Source organism: Ctenopharyngodon idella, chromosome 7, assembly GCF_019924925.1.
Source record: "Ctenopharyngodon idella isolate HZGC_01 chromosome 7, HZGC01, whole genome shotgun sequence".
Lineage (NCBI taxonomy): Eukaryota > Metazoa > Chordata > Actinopteri > Cypriniformes > Xenocyprididae > Ctenopharyngodon > Ctenopharyngodon idella.
The window spans coordinates 3921795-3941790 of record NC_067226.1 but is presented as its reverse complement, the minus strand read 5'-3'; the positions used below and the strand labels follow the sequence as shown (position 1 = coordinate 3941790).

Sequence of the window (19996 nt, the reverse complement as noted above, 5' to 3'; positions counted from 1 at the left end):
TGGAATTTGTTTTGTTTGAAAAAAATGTATATATTTAGCAAGTACGCAATTGCTAAAAAGTGACAGAAATACATTTATAATGTTACAAAAGATTTCTATTTTAATTTATAAATTATTATAAATGCTAAAAATATATTTAAAAAAAAATAGTTTTACTGATTTCAGCATTGATAATAATCAGAAATGTTTCTTGAGCACCAAATCAGCCTATCAGAATGATTTCTAAAGGATCATGTGATACTAAAGTCTGGAGTAATGATGCTGAAAATTCAGCTTTGCCATCACATCATTTAAAAAAAATACATTAAAATATAAAAGGTTATTATAAAATTGTAAAAAATAAAATAAAATATAAAATATTTCACAATATTACTGTTTTACTGTATTTTCTAGAAAAATAATATTAATAAATGCAGCATTGATGTGTCTAAGAGATTTCTTTCAAAAACATTTAAAATATCTTACTGACCACAAACATTTAAACCGTACATAAAAAATATTCAATAAAAAAATGTAAGCTTTGAACCAACCCACTCAGCATAACAATTTATTAACTTATGTAAGATAAATCCATAAAGCGTGGTGAAAGTTACTGAATTATTACATATGTGCATTGAATTGTTTGCATACTTTGATGCAGCAGAAATCTTCTAAAAATAGATGAATTAATCAATTAAACATACATACTATACACTTTTTTATGGTTTCACTAAGGAAGTTACATCCACACACATTAATTTCTATAGAGCTGGCAGAGGCGTTTACCTCATTGTTATAGCAATGGTTCATGATTAAGTCTGATGATGTCATATGGAAAATCATATCTGTAACTGAACATTTTGTGCAAAACACGAACAAATGGCAACCCGTATGAATGCATTGATCCAACAAGTTGGAAGTTTTGTGTTTGGCAGGTGTTTGTTGCAACAGTGTGAACTTGCCTTTGCAAACACTGCAGGACATTTATCAGACAAAATGCTGCAGGACTGAATAACTCTCCATCTCATCCATCTCATCCATCTCAGCCCTCATCCTCCACTTCCCCCCATGACCAATAAAATGTGTGGCTTCTTAACTTACTACCATTATCAAGAAGCCTTCTCCCACTTCCATTACCATCCTCTCTGGATACTTGAAACCCCATCTGCTCTATAACCTGCCTACACATACGTCGCTACTGCACAACTCAGCAACATTGTTCTCTATATTGCTGCTTTAGCAACGGCATTTTACTAGACCAAATATAAATTTATGTCCATTCTATATATTTTTTAGTATTTAAAGGGGTGGTTCATTGCAATTTAACTTTTTTTAACTTTAGTTAGTGTGTAATGTTGCTGCTTGAGCATAAACAGTATCTGCAATGTTACAGCGCTGAAAGTTCAATGCAAACGGAGATATTGTCTTTTAAATTTATGTCAGTTTAATGCCTACAAAAACGACAGGTTTGGACTACAACGAGCTTCTTCCCGGGTTGGTGACATAATAAAGCCTGCAATTAACATAAACACTGCCCCCGGGAACACGCAAAAAAGTGGGCGAGGCCATGTTGCGTGCATACAAGTCTTCTTACTAGGGACGCTGGACTTCGGGAACAATGTTTAAAATTTATGTTTAATTCTGTTCCTGACAATTATAATGCTACTTTAGCTGTCTGTGCTGCACATTTTACGGAAGACAGCTTCCAGAATCTACACGAGTTCAATGCTGGATTTGCACAAAGGCTATTACTGAAAGATGGAGCAGTTCCCACTTTAAAAGCAGAAGCTGCTGTTTATGGGCCCCAACCTGTAAGTATGTTTTATTTTTTTATAAAGTTATATAGTTTCTGGGACGTAAAACAAAGACCAACGCGGTTTGGCTTCACTAGCCAGTTAGCTAAATTCTATTTCATACTTCTCCAACAAATGCCTACAAACACCAACAAACTTCTATGTAATCACACCAGCGAACTTCTGTTGGCGTTTCTGTTATCAGTGTACAGCATTGTTTCATTACGGCTTTTATGTTGTGTTTACCCACATGCTCGTTCATGCTATAAATTAAACAATACCTTTACAAAAATGCTACTACTCAGTCATGTATTCAGCTACAGTAAAGCTTTAATCAGAACACTATGGGGCAGCAGTAACATTTACAAGTGACAGCATATCTAAACACTTTGACACAAATACAAACGAAAATACTTAACATTCATAAACGTCCATTAAAAGCCGTGCTTGCAGAGGTATTGCTTGACCCTCTTCATTATTACTGGTATCTGGGTCTGATTCGGGCTCAAATTGATACGGCAATATTGACACCATTATTTACATTCCCACCGAAGCAAAGACTGGACTTTGACCGAAGCACATGTGACGTTTGCCTGTAATGGTAAGGGGCGTGGTGTTTTCGGACAACGTGAATCATGATAACGTGTTCCGGATAGCGAATCAATAGCTGTTTGGATACCTTTATTGGCAGAAAACTAAAAATTGTTATATAGCTCAACGCGGTTAGTCTTATTGTTTGAATCTCTTGTTTTCTTGATTTTCCACGAGTAACATTTGTATCATGCCTCAGAGACAACACTATTTTGTCAAGTGGCTAACATAGCATAATCAGAAATAGCTTTATTTGTAGTAACAGTAATAAAGAATTTTCTCCACCATACAATATATTTTAAAATCAACTGCATACAATTTAGCAACACAATCATTCAGCTTTTATTAATGATATTCTAATATCGATCTAGCTTACTGCAGTGTGCAACAAGTGTCTCACACCAGCCACCAAACGAACGTACAGAGTAACGTTATAACATAACTTTAAACACACTCTAATGTATTTTAAATATGATTGTTTTGACCAAGTCAAACAACGCTGTGTTACCCCAAAATTTTATTTCATCAAATAAAGTAACCTGTATAAGTAGTAATTCAGCAATTGCGGCTATTTCAATAGAATGAGATAAAATAATGTCATATTTAAGTGATCAAACATAACTGTAACAAAGTTCAAGTTCAGGGAAGGAGGCAGCTTTAATTGTAATAGGCAAACAACATAACCAAAGGAGCGGCAGCAACCAATTATGGCATACAAGCATAATAAAAACACCGACTGGTCCTCTCTGGCCCTTCACTACCGTCATTCCTTCTTATGGGACTCTAGGGCTGGTTCGAATACCATTTTTTGAGCTTCAAAGCTCGGTAGTAATCAGCACCGAATATTCGAAGCTTCGGCGGGAGGGGCCTGAAGATATTCTTCTCTCTATTAAAGGCATGTGTAACGAGTAGAAATATAGTGTGGCCCCTTTAAGAGCAGCGCGCTCCTGGTTGAACTGTGTCGAACGACTCGAGCACCGCACGTATGCGGCTTATTTCTGTTTCTGTCGATATTTAAAGTTTTTTTCTTAATTAAGTAACGCTGTGGACGGCATTGCGTCGGACAGTTACACGAGTTTCATGGGGAATAAAGCGCCAGTTGTGAAATGTCAATCGCCTCTGTTAAGTCTGTCTGGTAACATTAACTCAAGCTAAGTGAGCTAACGTTATCCCTATTTGCTCCGTAGACAATGCGTTACAGCAGGAATCTCTGTGTGTCTGTCTGCTTTTTGATTATGTCGAGAACACGTTCAGAATTAAATAAACTTTTAATAAACTACAGAAGAGCGCGAGCCGGAAGCGGCGCGCCTCACGCGGGCAGGGCTTATATGCTCAGAGAACTGACACTGCACTAGTGATATGAAACACAGGTCTGTTAAGAGCAATACTTTTAATAAAGTAGCCTAACATTTTTCTGACAAACAAATCACTCCCAAATCAGAAATTACTGACACAGTAAAGGGTAGGCAATTTAAATAAAAGAAGAACGAAAAATAAATGAACGAACGGTAATAAATAAAGAACACGCCGTCCCAGTAAAATCTCACGTTTGAGTTTCAACAAGCTCCTATTTTTCGCAGTAGATTCATTTAGACTGATAATAATGGGTAAATAGGCTAATATATTTTGTTTCTATGACAAAGCAGCGCAGCTTAACCCAAAATACAAGTTCATGCAGTTGTGCGCTTCAGACAGAGAATACTCCAGTTGCAGGGAACACATTAGTAGGCTAAGAAGGAAATATATTTAAGTATAACAAGGTTGGGTTCCTTAAGCTGTCCATCATATTAAAAGCGGCTAGGTTATATAAGATAATTACAAAAAAGAGTATTGTATTTCGCCAGATTTTATAGTGTAAACATTCAAACGCGAATGAGAAACGTTTCGCGAGGGGAGGCCAGATGTGCAACAAAAAAGAAAAAGAAAAGAAAAACACGAAATTCGAATCCCAAAATTGAAAATCAAATACCGACCCACCAAACGAATATTCGAATATTCTGGTTCAGCCCTATGAGGCTGGTGTTTCGCGCAGGTGTCCCCCATTAGCATTCACTCCACTGACCTCGTTCCTCTCTGGGCCACTCCCTGCTTTATATCACAATAACGTTAATAAAACCTGAATACATTAGTTCATCCATGAACATGATTTCTGCCTTGAGTTCCGTCGGATTGCTTTCCATCGGCTGTGGAGGTGAAGAAGACAACTCCCATGATTCCATGCTCATTTACAGTGCCATCAAGCGACGCATTTGTTATTGTTTTGAATAAGTGACCTCAAGTGGCGAAGCTTACTGTGCCTTTAAAGGAATTGTTTGCCAAAATAATTCAAATTCTGTCATCACATACTGAAACAATTATGTCGTTCAAAACATGTCTGATTTAAGGCTAGAATACATTACGTAACTTTTAAAATCTGAACAGATTTTACGAAAACAATAAGCATCATACATTTGTCGACTTTGTAAATGGTCAGAGAAAAACTATAAATCATACACTACACCAATGAGGATCACAAGCTACCAGACTTTCAGGTCGTTCTGAACACAACAAACTCATGAAGAAACATAATTTGTTGAAAACAATATGTGTCCTAAAATCGACTCAAAATATCAAACATGTTTGATATCCTCAGACTTGACGGATTAATAGTCTGAAGCTAAAAAAAGAATCTGCGCCCATCATACACTGCACAATTTCTGTGAAATCTGTCAATTCCGACTCCCCAAAATCTGCAGGCTTGGTCTGACTTTTGGTGACTATTGTCGACTCCTCCAGACTGCAAACTGGGGGAAAATCTGGGCAAAAATTCCAGCATTTACTTTATTCTGTGTGACACATAAAATTAAATTTAAAACTAAATTTTTTTTAGGTCATGAGACCTATGGATTTGAAACATCATGAAGAAGAGTAAATGATCAAACTTAAAGGAAGAGTAAACAAATGTGTTCATTCATAGACACAATAGCATTAAGTATTTAAAGTACCAAAAATCAGGAAAATTACATAATTTAACATTATACTTTTGAAGTGGTTCATCTTAAATTTAGAGAGTTTCGTTTAAAGTGTAGTTAGTTACAATGTACATTTTTTACTGTAATTAACCTCAAATGGACTACAATAACTAATTTCATTAAAATACATTTTACATGTACATACTACCCAGCAATGACAAAACATGTAGCTTTTTGGCCTGTTGCTCAGTAACCTTCTTGTGACAGAGCCCTCTTGAACCTAAACAAACAGCTTGGCAGTAATCTAGTCATTAACTGCTTCCTGCTGCTTAAGAAAACATTGCATCCATGAGAAGTATGAAGAGGTTTGCGAAAATAGCAGGGTTTGAATGTGGAGGACCCTTCACGACACAGACATTTCAGAGCCCAATCAGCAGAGATGAACATCTTGATCTCATGTCTACACATCAGTCAAGCTTTCGCCATGACAACACACTCTCATACTCAGCAGAAAAGAAAGGTCAGTGCAGATCTGGGTGGGATTTATAGTCATGCATATTACATGAATTGGGATCTGACAGATTAAACATTTCACCCCAAGCACAAATTTGGAGTGCAAAAGGTTCCTTACAATGAGGCAAGTGCATCTAGAGCTCAGAGAAATGATGAGATGGAGGTGAAGTTGTGTTAAATATCTAATCTATGTGCTAGCCAATGCTTCACTGCGCTATATTATGTAGGTTCCATTTCAGTTGTCAAGGAAAGCAGTTTTATCACATTATTATGATGCAATGCCTTCAGCGTAGAGTCATTATCTGTGAGCAGAACCAACACCTTTTGAGAGAATCTGAGAGTCTGACGCTTTAAGCTGTCAAGCCTGTCATATTGATTTGAAGAGCTCCGCATGATGCCTTCCGCAGCTGCATGATATCTACAAGAAACACCTCCAATATAAAGTTTAAGCACAGTTAAATAGCAGACATTGAAATGAGCTGTTTTAAGCTGGCTGCATTTTTATCATTCTGTATTAATGGAGCATAAACAGTTCCCACAATCAGTGCTCAAAATAAAACTGGCAATGCCATGTATTTATCTATCACCTAAAGTGTATTTATTGCGTTTTGCCGTGTATTTTGTTTGTGCTTTCTTTTTACTCTTTCATTCATCCTTGACTTTCATGATTCTTAGGTTTTGCTATTGGTTGTTCATCACGTCAATCATTACATTAGTTAGTGTAGTTTAGTTGGCGTTTAGATGCTAAAGATTGTTTATTTTCTTTTTTTGTGTGTGTGTGTTACAGTGTTAATTTTGGCAGCCATTTTTGATTTAGTCTTAGTCTTTATCTTCAGACGAAAATGCTCTTTAGTCTTAGTCACATTTTTGTCATTTTTGTCTTTCATATTTTAGTCTAGTTTTAGTCGACGAAAAGTCATCGCATTTTTGTCAAGTTTTAGTCATTACTTTTAGTCAAACTGCAGTTAACAACATTCATTTTGATATTTTATATGTAGTCTTTAGACAAAATAGTCATTATAGTTTTTCTCTTTAGACCAATTAATTTAAGCTTATGAAAAATTTGAATCAAGGTAACAGGCTGTATTGACATTGCACTCTTAGCAGTAGCACTTGTGCAATTCTACATATCCCTTTTCAGTGGTTCTCAAACTTTTTAGAGTGTCGTACCCCCTGAGGGATTTAACATCCTTTTGCGTACCCTCTCTTTTCCACTTAGACTGCAGTTACACCTTTTCCATTAAGGGACACTATTTGCCCTATTAAATCGATTTTTCAAGTGCATGTTTTTTACCTTTATAAATACCTTTATAAAATAAATAATGCTTTAAAAAAAAAAATCTATAAATACAATGATGATGAAAACGTAGTGAAACTTTTAAATATAACATTAAAACCGCCAGTAGGTGGCGGTAAGTCACTGTTTTTATGAGTGAATCATCGAGTCATTCATTCTTTCAGTATCAAAGCAAGCGGTTGTATTTATTGACGATTCGTTCAAAGCCGATTCGTTCACGAAACAGCTTGTGTGCTGCAGTTCTGCTGTGGCTTTCGTTGCAAGATAGAGCAAAAAAAATAGTACTGACAATACTGTTTAAAATGTACATCACTTAATATTTACCCTTTTGCTTGTTGAAGTGTCGTATAAAATTAAAGTCACATTTGAAATCGTGTGGATAATGTTAAAAACAATAACTCACAGAAGGGTATGTTTTTGTATCGAAGAGAGTTTTAATCTTAAATCTCTATGCAGTCTGTGTCTATATTTGTTCTTCATGTTAGTAAGTGCTAAATCTCCACCCACTTTATTGTCGAGAACAGCACTAATGTAGCGCGATTTTCTGGCTTGTGTGGATGCAGTCAGTTTTGACCGCGAAAGATGAGATAATTTTGACTGAATGTCCGTGTTCTTTTTTTTACAGAAAAGCTCTGATTGGGGGTTTAAATTCTGGAAATCTGGCAACAGTAAGCAACGCTCGTAAAAACAGTCTGTAATGTTTTGTCTCCTTTATTCGACAAAAACAAAACGTGCTTTCAAAAGAGTGATTTTGGTAAAGTTTTTAGTCTTTTAGCCACATATCAGTCTTGTCTTTTTTCGTCAATGATATTGCACGTGTTGATTTAGTCACAGTCGTCTCTCATCGTCTAGTCTTAGTCATGGAAAAAAAGGTCGTCAACGAACATTTTTCGTCATAGTTTTCGTTAACGAAATTAACACTTGTGTGTTAGTTTAGTGCTTCAAAGGATGCAAGTTAGTGGATGTTTTGTTTATTTCTTTACTCCGTTCCGCTCATTTTTTTGTATATATTTTGCAAATAATTATTCCTTGTTTCACTATTGCACTGTAGAAATGATCGGGTATATTATCTTTAAGATTTTGTCACTAAAAAGCAGTAATTCATATCTGTCTCTGGCTGATTTATTTCACCACACAAGTCATCAGTAACTGAACCTGTTTTTTATTTTATTTTATAATTCTCTTAATTTATTTAACCTTATCATTTATATGTTACACACCCTAATACCCAGTGCTAAAAAAATCCAGTGCTAATTTCCTGTAATTTTAGATACAGAAATAATAATTCTGTGAATTTTGCCTCCTGGCAGCTGGCATGTGAAGGAAAGCTCTGCCTGCTGTGTGTAAGTCCAAGAGCTTCTCTGAGTCACCTCAGTGAAAATAATGTGAACAAGCAGTACAGTCCTGGTGAAGCAAAACAGAGCTGACATAATGCTCATATTCCAAACTAAGAGGTGATTCATCAGCAGGAATAAACAATGAACACTTTAATTTCTCCACTAGAACACTAAAACAAATGGCGAAAGGAAGATTGTTGTACAATATTTTATATTTATACTTATACATTTGTATTTCATACTACAACAATAGAAAAAAAATGTTGTAAATGTTCTACATTGATTCTATATGTTAGTTTAAAGGAGCACAAATGCAATTTAATATATATTAAATTAATATTTTCATCTAGAAATTTAATTAAAACATAAATAATACATAAAGAATAGTTATTACAATCTGTCATTTATTGATCAGGGCTATTATCGTTAACTAAAACTAAAAACATTAAAAAACATTTTTATTAATTGAAATAAACATTAACTGAAATAATCTAAAATATAAAAATTACTTTTATTTCAGCTATTTCATTTTTGTTAAGTTTAGTGAAGTACTCAAGAAATCAAACTGAATAAATTAAAACTAAAAATTAAAACTTAATAAAAAAAACAAATCAAAAGCTAAAACATTTTTTAATGTTTTACTAAAACATTAACTAAAAATAAAATGAAAATATAAATGTATAAATAATATACGTATATAAATTATATGTGTGTGTATATGTAAGGAATAATGACGGCCATTGAATTCTTAGAAAATAATGCCGTTACACCTTCAGTTATTCATCAGTTATTCTGCTTATACTACGGTTACCACACCTCAAGACACTGTTCCGATGTTGTATTTCAAGACATTTGTCAGGTTTTTGTCCTTAAAACACTCCTGTGAGGGACTAATTTCTTACGCATCTTATCCCAAGCCTTCGTTGCTAATTCCAAAACATAATTTCAGAACTAGTAACGGAGGCTTGAGCCTTGATAGCAGAATAATACAATTGATAGTTATTAACGCAGTTGAGAGAGAGAGAGAGAGAGAAGAGAGAGAGAAGAGAGAGAGAGAGAATAACCATATGTGAATTAGCCTACCTGAGTCTGTGTGTCTCTCACGGCAGCACTGTCTCTACTAATAGCGAATCTGTAAGTTTATCTACCTCAAGAACCACACAGTTATTACCTCGCTGGTGAGAAATGTCATGTAGCTTTTAAGTTGCTAGACTATTTTACTGATTAATTTCTCAGAGCACTGCTGACAAAACATTTCTGTGCAAGTGTGTGTCTGTACTATACAATACGTGTGTACGTTTGAAAGAAAGAGAGAGAAAAACCATGACAATAATTTTTCGTCTTCATCCTATTGTTTACTATATTTATTTGCTTGGTCGGTGTCGTTGTGGGTTTTGTTTCTTTTGCGGTTGTAGGCTGTAAAGACCTATTGAAATAACTGAAATCATTTGGTGAAGTGATATGGGACTGTAATGCGGTCTAGACCTGCCTAGAACTACTTTAGCCATACGTTTCCCTGTAAATAATTGCACACCTTAGAACGTTGGTCAACCAATCAGATTCAAGCATTCAACAGCTCCATAGTATAATACGGTGCTCAGCGTAAATGAGTACACCCCCTTTGAAAAGTAACACTTTAAACAATATCTCAATGAACACAAAAACAATTTCCAAAATATTGACAAGACTAAGTTTTATATAACATCTGTTTAACTTATAAAATTAAATTAAGGGTGTACTCGCACTAGGCGCTCTGAACCGTGCCCGGTTCGTTTGACAAGTGTGAGCACTCCGTTCCGTGCCCTGGCGCGGTTCGTTTAGGCGGCCCTGGCCCGCTTGGAAGAGGTGGGCCAGAGCGCAGTTTGGTTGGGCTCGAGCGCTCCGTCTCGGTTCAAGGCAACCGTGCCTAGTGTGAGTACACACCCTAAGGTTAATAATATAACTTAGATTACACATTTTTCAGTTTTACTCAAATTAGGGTGATGCAAAAATGAGTACACCCCACAACAAAAACTACTACATCTAGTACTTTGTATGGCCTCCATGATTTTTAATGACAGCACCAAGTCTTCTAGGCATGGAATGAACAAGTTGGCGACATTTTGCAACATCTATCTTTTTCCATTCTTCAAGAGACTATTCTTTTAGAGACTAGATGCTGGATGGAGAGTGATGCTCAACTTGTCTCTTTAGAATTCCCCATAGGTGTTTGATTGGGTTCAGATCAGGAGCCACTGAATCACTTTCACCCTGTTCTTCTTCAGAAATCCAACAGTGGCCTTAGATGTGTGTTTAGGATCATTGTCATGTTGGAAAAGTGCACGATGATCAAAGGTACGGAGTGATGGTACAATATTCTCTTTCAGTATAGAGCAGTACATCTGTGAATTCATGACGGCATCAATGAAATGCAGCTCCCCGACACCAGAAGTACTCATGCAGCCCCACATAAGGACACTGCCACCACCATGTTTCACTGTAGGTCATATTGTGTCATGGGAAATAGTCACCCCAGTTTGGCTTTCTACTTTAGATAACTGCAGTGAACTTGCATGCCGATTTTCTTCAACCCTTCTCATCAGAAGATGCTCCTGTCAAGGTGTTAACTTCCGTGGACGACCTGGACGTTTCTGTGAGATGGTTGCAGTTCCATCTTTTTTAAATTTTTGTACCACTTTTGCTACAGTATTCTGACTGATAAGTAAAGCTTTCTTGTAGCCTTCACCTTCTGGTGTAAAGAAATTATTTTGTTTCTCAGGTCTTGTGACATTTCTCTTCCATGTGGTGCCATTGCTGACAGCATGAAATGGGAAGGGGTTTTAACACACTTTTATAGTCAACTGTCTGCTGGACACCCGTGTAATGAATAATTAGACTCACATGTGGTTGAATTCTTGTGAAATTAGACATTTGTAGTCTAAAATTTAGCTTTGCTCCAAAGACTTTCAGTGGGGTGTACTCATTTTTGCATCACCCTAATTTGAGTAAAACTGAACATTTTGTTCTCTAAGTTATTTTATTAACCTTACTTTCATGTTATAAGTTAAACAGATGTTATATAAAACTTAGTCTTGTCAACATTTTGGAAATTGTTTTTGTGTTCATTGAGATATTGTTTAAAATGATACTTTTCAAAGGGGGTGTACTCATATATATATATATATATATATATATATCAGAGATGTTCACGAGTCTTTTATCTGGAGTCCGAGTCAAGTCTGAAGTCTTTATCACTGGAGTCTGAGTCAAGTCTGGAGTCTTTTGTCACGAGTCCGAGTCGAGTCTCAAGTCATTAAAAAAAAAATTCTCATACCAAATCCTATTTTTTATCCTAGTTTTGTCTGTTTTGTTTGAAATTAAGGTCCTATGTTGTAAGGGATAATGTAAATCCAGCTTGTTACTTTATAATCCATTACAACGTACAAAACAATCGTCCTGGCAACACCAGTAGTCATTTTCAATACAGTCGCTAAGTGGACGCAAGATGGCGCCAGTGAGTCACGGTTTGTTATACTGCAGTTTGTTATATAGCTTTGTTGTTATTGAAGAGTTATTATCAGAAAATATCAAACCTCGCAATGTTTAAGAATGTCAACAGAAAACTCTACACTGATTGCAATACGTTAAAATATTAGCTTTAAGTAATAAATGGATTAACATCTCTTTATATCTCTCTCTTATGGACACACATTAAGAAAGAGAAAAGCTGCATATAAAACAAAAAGTTTGATAAAAACGTAGTGCTAGGTTCAAAGGCTAGATTTTTTTTTTTTTTTTTTTTTCATATTTTAACAGGCTGGCAATCCAAATGACCCATGCAGCTACACCACAGTATAATAGCTAGCTGTGCGAGTTAATGTGACTAACCTTTGTGGATGTGATGTCTCATAAAATTTGATGTTGTCATTCCAGTGTCTTTAATTTCCCACATTCTGTGCATCTAGCCGATCTGACATGTTAATAAACCCAAACGAAAAAACATAGCACAGTGGCTCCCGTCATGTTTCATGGGACTCTTATGACATTTCAGAGTTTATGCGCAATACACGGACATACGTAATCAAATTCTATGACAAGAGTCCGATCTACCACAACAAATAGGGAAATATATGTGACGCAGACATTATAAAACCATTCAAATACAACAAAAATTCTTTATTTATTATATCAGTAGTTAAGGGTAAAAGACTTGAGTCGTTTTTAAAATATTCACGAGTCTTTTGCGCCGAGTCGAGTCAAGTCTGAAGTCATTTCAGGTCAAGTCCGAGTCAAGTCTGAAGTCTATTAAAATGCGACTCGAGTGCGACTCGAGTCCAAGTCACTCTGATATATATATATATATATATATATATATATATATATATTACATTGTGTGTGTGTGTGTGTATTATATATATAAAAAAGTTGCTTGGATTTAAATATGCAAATACTTTAGGAGTCTATGACTGGATCATTATTGCTGTGATTATTATGTTTCTAGTATGTTATTTGTTTGGCAACAGTTCTTCCAACCATAATTGATGGAGTGTGTAGCTTTTCATTTCTTAAACAACCATGTAGAAAGACACATCATGGCCATATTGCAGGATGACAAAGCCAAGATTCATCATCAAGATTCAAAAAATTGATGGACCTCTTGATAGAATTAACATCACAATATTTATTTCCATCAAGAGGTGCATCAATTTTTGGTCAAGATCTTGTATTGACAATGCAAGAGTTGAGCACTCTGTAAAGTCTACTCCAACACATCCCAAAGACTTTAAATGAATTTAAGGTCTGGACTCAGAGGTGCCAAATCATGAAAATGATTCTCCCTCCCAACCATTCTTTCACAATTTGAGCCTGATGAATCTTGTCATCCTGGAATATGGCCATGATGTGTCTTTCTACATGGTTGTTTGAAAAATGAAAAGCTACACACTCCATCAATTTCAACATTCATAAAACAACATCACATAGAAATACAATAGCTGTAATATGAAATTAATGACCCATGCCATGAAAATATAAGAACATTGAGTAATATCTCATGATATTGGCAAAAAAGCTGACCAAACTAGAATTTTCAGTTATTGCAGCAATAATTTGATTCGCCCACAATAAATTTGTCTCCCACACTCTTCCTCCCTGATGTCTCAGAGCAATAACAAACTACACCGTTTGCTTACACCAGCTGGATAACTTTAGCTGTAATAACCCCTCTCTGAATATGAACAGGTTAACAAAAGAAACTGTTCAACCATTAAATTACAAGCCTGCTTCTCAATCAAACTTTGACAACAACAAAACAGTATCAAATCATAGTCTGTTTGACTATTTTTCAGTGGTGACTTCAGAACAAATCATCCTGCCCCATTCAACATGTCTGGGCTAAAGTCTCCAGGACCAAAACAAGTTAAATGCGTATCCAAGTATTTGCATTTCTAAAGCATTGTCCTATACAGTAAATATTTTGCACACAGCTAACAAGCAACTAATCATCATGCATTCATAATCTTAAACTGATTCTTTGTGAACAGTTTGGCCAGATTCTCTCTTTCAGCAAATGTGTTTATTGTCATAAAGTTCAGTAAAAAAATAAAGAATAACATTTGCAGTCATTCCTAACTGACTGAAGTCCTTGTGAGAAATATACACATTTGAAATATACTTGCAGCTGTAAGGCAAGGCGAGGCAAGGCAATTTTATTTGTATAGTACATTTCATACTGTAGAAGAATGCTCAGCATTTAGACAGTCTATGGTTATAAAAAGAAATTAGTACAGCTAAATATTTAAATGCTCTTTGCCAAAGAGGTTCCTGACAAAGACGCCCAAAGCTAATTAGGCTGGAGGATGAAAAGCCCTCTTTGGTGGTGTGCAGTCATCTGTGTCAGACAGTGAAAGGGTTGAGGATGTTCTTTCCATGGCCATGTGTGGGGAAAAATCAATTTGGTTTATATTTAAAGGCATCAGCCATTCTGCACTTTGTTTCACAAAGGACCGCTATTACCCTAATTTCACATGGTTAAGTGGCCATACAGCTTCCCATGCCAAAAGGAATCTTCATGTCTTATACACTGGAGAATATGTGTGGAGGGTCAATTGGCTATTTACAGAAAGATTAATACATTATTGATCTGAAGGGAAATGTATTAAGTCAAATAATTGCCCTTCATAATGTGACAGATAGGCGACCAGCCGATACTGAGAGAAATGCTTCACCTCGCCCCTTTAAATGAAAACACTCCATCTGCCACATCAAAGTCAAAATTATCTGCAAAACAGGAAGTTAACCAAAAAAAAAACTCCAAAATGTATCTGTGAAGACTGTCAAAGCCTTTAAAAAAAAGTAAACATTGGCAAAATGGAAACATTAGAAACTAAGAATCACACAAAACCATCATTTATTATTAACCTTAATCTATCCACCATCTGTACAACTATTACTTTACAATACTGGCCATAACAAACCAAATTTAAACAGATGATGTAACACACATTTTTAAAACTTGTTCAATAAACAAGATGAGTTCTATCCAGACAAGCCTGGATACTTTTCTCTTTTTGTTTATACTTGTATGTCTTTTTACCAAATAGTCTTATAAGAAAGGTCACATGTTTATGACAACTTCAAGTACAAGGTTTGAACAAAAACTTTGAGAGGAATTTACGGATTACAACAGACAAGTGCTTTTATGTGGCGAGATGGGAGTGTTAGTCAGCCAGACAGATGCAGTGCCATGGCTTGGTGGGTGTGGTGGTTGGTTGTGAAGAAGATAAGACTGATTCGTTGGCTTTAAACTTTAATCTGATTTTGACAGCAATAGGAAGCCAAAAAGGCACACTTTTTATTTGCAGCTATGGGTGCATTTTGTTTTAATAGCCCTGAAAAACTGCTGCACATTTCCTTCACCAGCAGCAGCCTTGAAATCAAATGATAGGCTATATAGCACTATAGCAGATGAAAACGAAAATGTGCTCGCTCTACTTTAACAGAAATACACAGCCTTCACACTCCTAACCTTATACCTACAAATTTACAATTGAAACCACCTGGTGATTGGAGCAAAGTTTCCTTCTGGCCCGTTTCTGGCCTTGGGTTACTAATGATCGGTCATTTGACTAAGCACAGCCACAGAGCCATTACCTCAATCAGAGCTGTTAATGTTTCACTTCATGAAGCACAGCATGCGTCTTCCTCAGTGACTCAGTCCAAGGACTCACATAAGTGCCTTTTTACAGCAAAAGGCCACAATGTCTGAAGAGGCTTTAGGAAGCATTTCATCCAATACTGTCTAATAGGTCCTGTTTTTATTGACCCATGTGACTAAAATTATGGCTGTAGGCAGTTTAACATGTTAACATGCTGCAATTAATTATAATGAAATGAATTAACTAAAACAATTACTACAATTAATCAGGCCCCTGACCTGTATGCCCATTCCATCAGAGCAAATCAAGCTTGAAGTACCACCTTTGTGTTTTTGCGTGTTTCTTAAAATGCAGTCAAATTATATTAGTAATTATAAACATGCTGTTATTTTACAAATATTATATCAAAATATGCAACAAACACAGATGTAAACTACTTACTTCTAGTCAATTGAGATGGACGCAGAATTCAAAATCCCACTCTCTGAACATATGGTCCAGCGTCTTCCGGTAAACACTCAGATACACATTCCACCATGCATCTACAGTGATCTGAAGATCAGAGAAAATTATTAATTAAATGTGAAGCAGGTCAAACAAAGAAGTCAAACAGAGCACAGGAGACTGACCTCAAATTCTGTGCCAATTTCATTTATAAGCTACTGTAAAACTGTTAAAGGTACTGAAAAGGAAATCAAATGAGCAATTTCTATTTTGTCCCTTTATAAGTCTTGACTGCAACACAGTAAAGCCTTCAGGTTCTTGGGTAGGGCTGTTTTATCACTATCATCAGAAACATGTACAGTATATTACACTGTAAGAAACATGTACTGTATACAGTATAAACACACACACACACACACACACACACACACACATCACTTCTCAATATCCTTGAGATTAAAATAAAAAATGAAGTTGCATTTTTACATTAGGGGCCAAGACCCATCAGATGGCACAGCGGTGCAAAATGTATTACATAATCATCAATTCATTTTAAGAAATAACCCTTACAAGAACAGCAGTGTTTTTCTATTACAAATTCAAAATTCTATTCTATTAGTTAAACAAAAAGCCCAATATCCTCTGCTTAAATCTTGATCTTGAACTTAATTAAATATGTCACTATGCATTACCTTAGGCCAAGCACTGTGGATGTTTCTAAAGGGATATTTCACCCAAAAATGAAAATTATTCCACTCAAGCCATCCTAGGTGTATATGACTATCTTCTTTCAGACGAACACAATCGGAGATATATTTCAAAAATATCCTTAGTCCTCCAAGGTTTATAATGGTTGTGAATGGTAACCCAAAGTCTGAAGACAAAAAAAATGCACCCATCCATAAAAAAAAAATGAGTCCATACGACTCCAGGTAATTAATAAAGGCCTTCTGAAGCGAATCGATGCATATGTGTAAGACAAGTATCCTTATTTAAAACTTATAAAGTAAAATAACGAGCTTCTGGCGCGACAGCAATACGCATTCGAAGTATACGTCCAAAAAGCGTTAACTTCTGAGACGTACACATTGCCATGACGTTCTATGTACAGCCATTTACCATTCACAACCATTATAAACCTTGGAGGACTAAGGATCTTTTTTAAATATATCTCTGGTTGTGTTCATCTCAAAGAAGATAGTCATATACACCTAGGATGGCTTGAAGGTGAGTAAATCATGGGATAATTTTCATTTTTGGGTGAACTATCCCTTTAACACATTTTTCAAAACAAACTCATATATCAAGACAAGTTCTTGTTTATTGTTTAACAGTTAGTGATAGCTTTTCTCTGTCTTCGCCAGATGAGAGTGTCATTCAGTCAAATTGTTCAAACTGTATCTGCGCAGTGTAGATATAATTTCAATTAGTACAGCTTTTTTGGATCAAATAAAGTCCATTTAAACACAACTACACAATTATTCCAAATCACTGCAAGCAAAATAAGACCTTGTGACCAACTGTTATGCTTAACCTCCAAAACACTGTCCCTAACCAGTGATGCATTGAGTGCTTTAGATACGAATCTCTCCTACTGAAAAACAGATTAGACTGTTAACACGGATTTCTATTGCCATATATAAAGTGTAACAGTTAGATTGGATTTCAGTTTTAGTCCACTGAATAATAAGAACTTCTACTTCGACAGCTGATTATAAGATAGCAAAGGGTAGCGAAAAGGATTTTAAAACAACAGTAACATCATTATTGTCCATCCTTGTAACTGTCCACCCCAAACTCCTAAAGAATAAGTAGTTCATGTTGAAAAACTGATGGTATAGCAAGCATGTCTGATCAACATCAACTGCAAGTCAGAAAGTAATTATGCCTGTATAACAGAAATATATAAACATACTCAAACCTAAAACACCCCAAAAATACATGAAACAAAAGGAAAATTCAGTGTACTACACTGTGAAGATTGACAGATTAGATTAATACTGCAGTAAAAGAGACAGTAAATCCACAAAAAAAAATTATGCTATTGTTAATATAAGATTTTAAAGCACTTTAGGTATGTACATATATAGAATGTCGATTTTAAGTCAATTTTAGTAAAGATTTGACATCTCTCGAAGGGGCAGTGGAAACTGCAAGTGCGTTTTCGCTATCTGGACTGGTACAATGTATAGCTACTATAGAAATTAATGTAGCCAGTACTTAAATTTCAAAAAAATGACTTCAACAGAAATTTGTCTTCATTTTACTGTGTCACTGGCTTTCAAAACAACGCCCCGAAGACCGACAAACTGTCCAAATCCAGTATACACGATGTATTATGACAAATGACACGGATAACGCGGCGTTTGGAAAAAAAAGTTGATTTATATTCGCTTAACTTTTAAATAAACACTTTTTCTAGTCAGACTAGAGCTAAAGCAGAAAAACCCTTTGAAAAATAGCAAGTGTGTAATTACCGTAAGTTGTTTTCATGGTTTTATTAATCGGACCAATGTGACTAACGTTAACTATTGACACTGTACACACTTTCCTGCATTCAAAAAGAAAATTGTCCTAATAACACTTTTGCTCCCTTTGAATAAACCCAAGAGCGATCTATAATGCTTGACTTTAAATGTAACAAGACACTTAAGAGAAAAAGAGATGATTATCAATTTTACCTTTTCTCGTAGACTGTCTGTTGTTCGCTGCCTTGAACGTAGTGCACGCGCGTGCTACAGCTGTGTGACAGTTGCAAAACCAACACAAGCCACACGCACTTACCGTAAGAAACAGAAGAGAATTCGCGCGCAGCGGCGGGAAACTACCGTAAGGAATGTAGCTGACTGAACATCGTTTTCTTCACTTTAAAATTATAGACTTGTGTCTTGGTTCTCATAGGAAGGTGAAGGTTGAAGGTGCCATGAATTTTTTGTCAATATGAGTCTGCCTTTGAGATTGATGACACAACCTTCCTAAATATATAAATGCTTAGCAAAAATGAATGATGTTTGTGATATTCATAGACAGACACTTATATGTAAGTAGCCTATATTTGCTGTTTAAAAAGGCTTCTGAAAACATATTTTACAGCAATTTTTTCTTCCTTGAAAAATAGCAGATTTTAGAATGTTGAATTATGTCCCTGCTGGGGTGGAAATCAGCTTAAAGGGATAGTTCACCCAAAACAAAAAATAAAATAAAAAAATAATAATTATGTTATATATTATTCCAAACCTGTATACATTTCTTTCTACAGTGGAACACAGATAATGACAGAGAGAGTAAACTATGACATAATTTTCATTTTTGGGTGAACTATCCCTTTAAGCTGGTTCTTGGAACCTGGGTTTCTGGTCTACGTGATGCTTGTTAGTCATGTTCACTGTTTTACCCCAGAACTATTACAAAAAAAAAATATATGATCTTGGAATTTTAGCTTGTGTAATTGTACATTTTACTCAAAATGTCTCAGTTGATGAGCTATAGCCCATCTGACCTGACAGAATGTTCCTCATTATTAAAGACAAAAATTAGATTATAAGGCAGCCAATTTAGTATAAACTGGTGAACATGCTGTCCTCAGCATAAATTGCAAGTTGCTGTTGGGTTACTGTATTTTATTGTGAGTATCTATCTTATTGTGAAAGTATAAGCTGAAACACTTAGTCAATATGTAAAACGAGGAAGGGTGCTTTAATCTCTCTCATGAAAACAAATCTGAGATTTTTGCCTGCATCAGGAGAAGCCATTGATCAGTGCTGACTTTAGTGAGCTAAATGAATCTGTAGATTTATCAGCACTTGGAAATTTCTCATGCAGAATCTATTTTCTGCCCCTAGAAGCATTCTACTACAAGACAGACATATATTTATATTTATAAAAGCATTTGTTAAGGAATAAAAAGAAAAGTCAACCCCTCAGGTCAAACAAGATGTCTGTAAAGACATTTTAA

General features: G+C 35.5%; 1 protein-coding gene across 1 annotated transcript in view; it reads right to left on the bottom strand.

Moving 5' to 3' along the window:
- tp53i11a (tumor protein p53 inducible protein 11a) overlaps positions 1-18857 on the bottom strand; it is a 37285-nt gene extending 18428 nt beyond the window's left edge. Inside the window, exons 1-2 of the mRNA XM_051900894.1 lie at positions 18723-18857; positions 16039-16149 (exon numbers count right to left, since the gene is read on the bottom strand). The gene's annotated coding sequence lies outside the window, so the exon portion shown is untranslated. The remainder of the gene's footprint in view (positions 1-16038; positions 16150-18722) is intronic.
- Positions 18858-19996: the final 1139 nt, after the last annotated feature.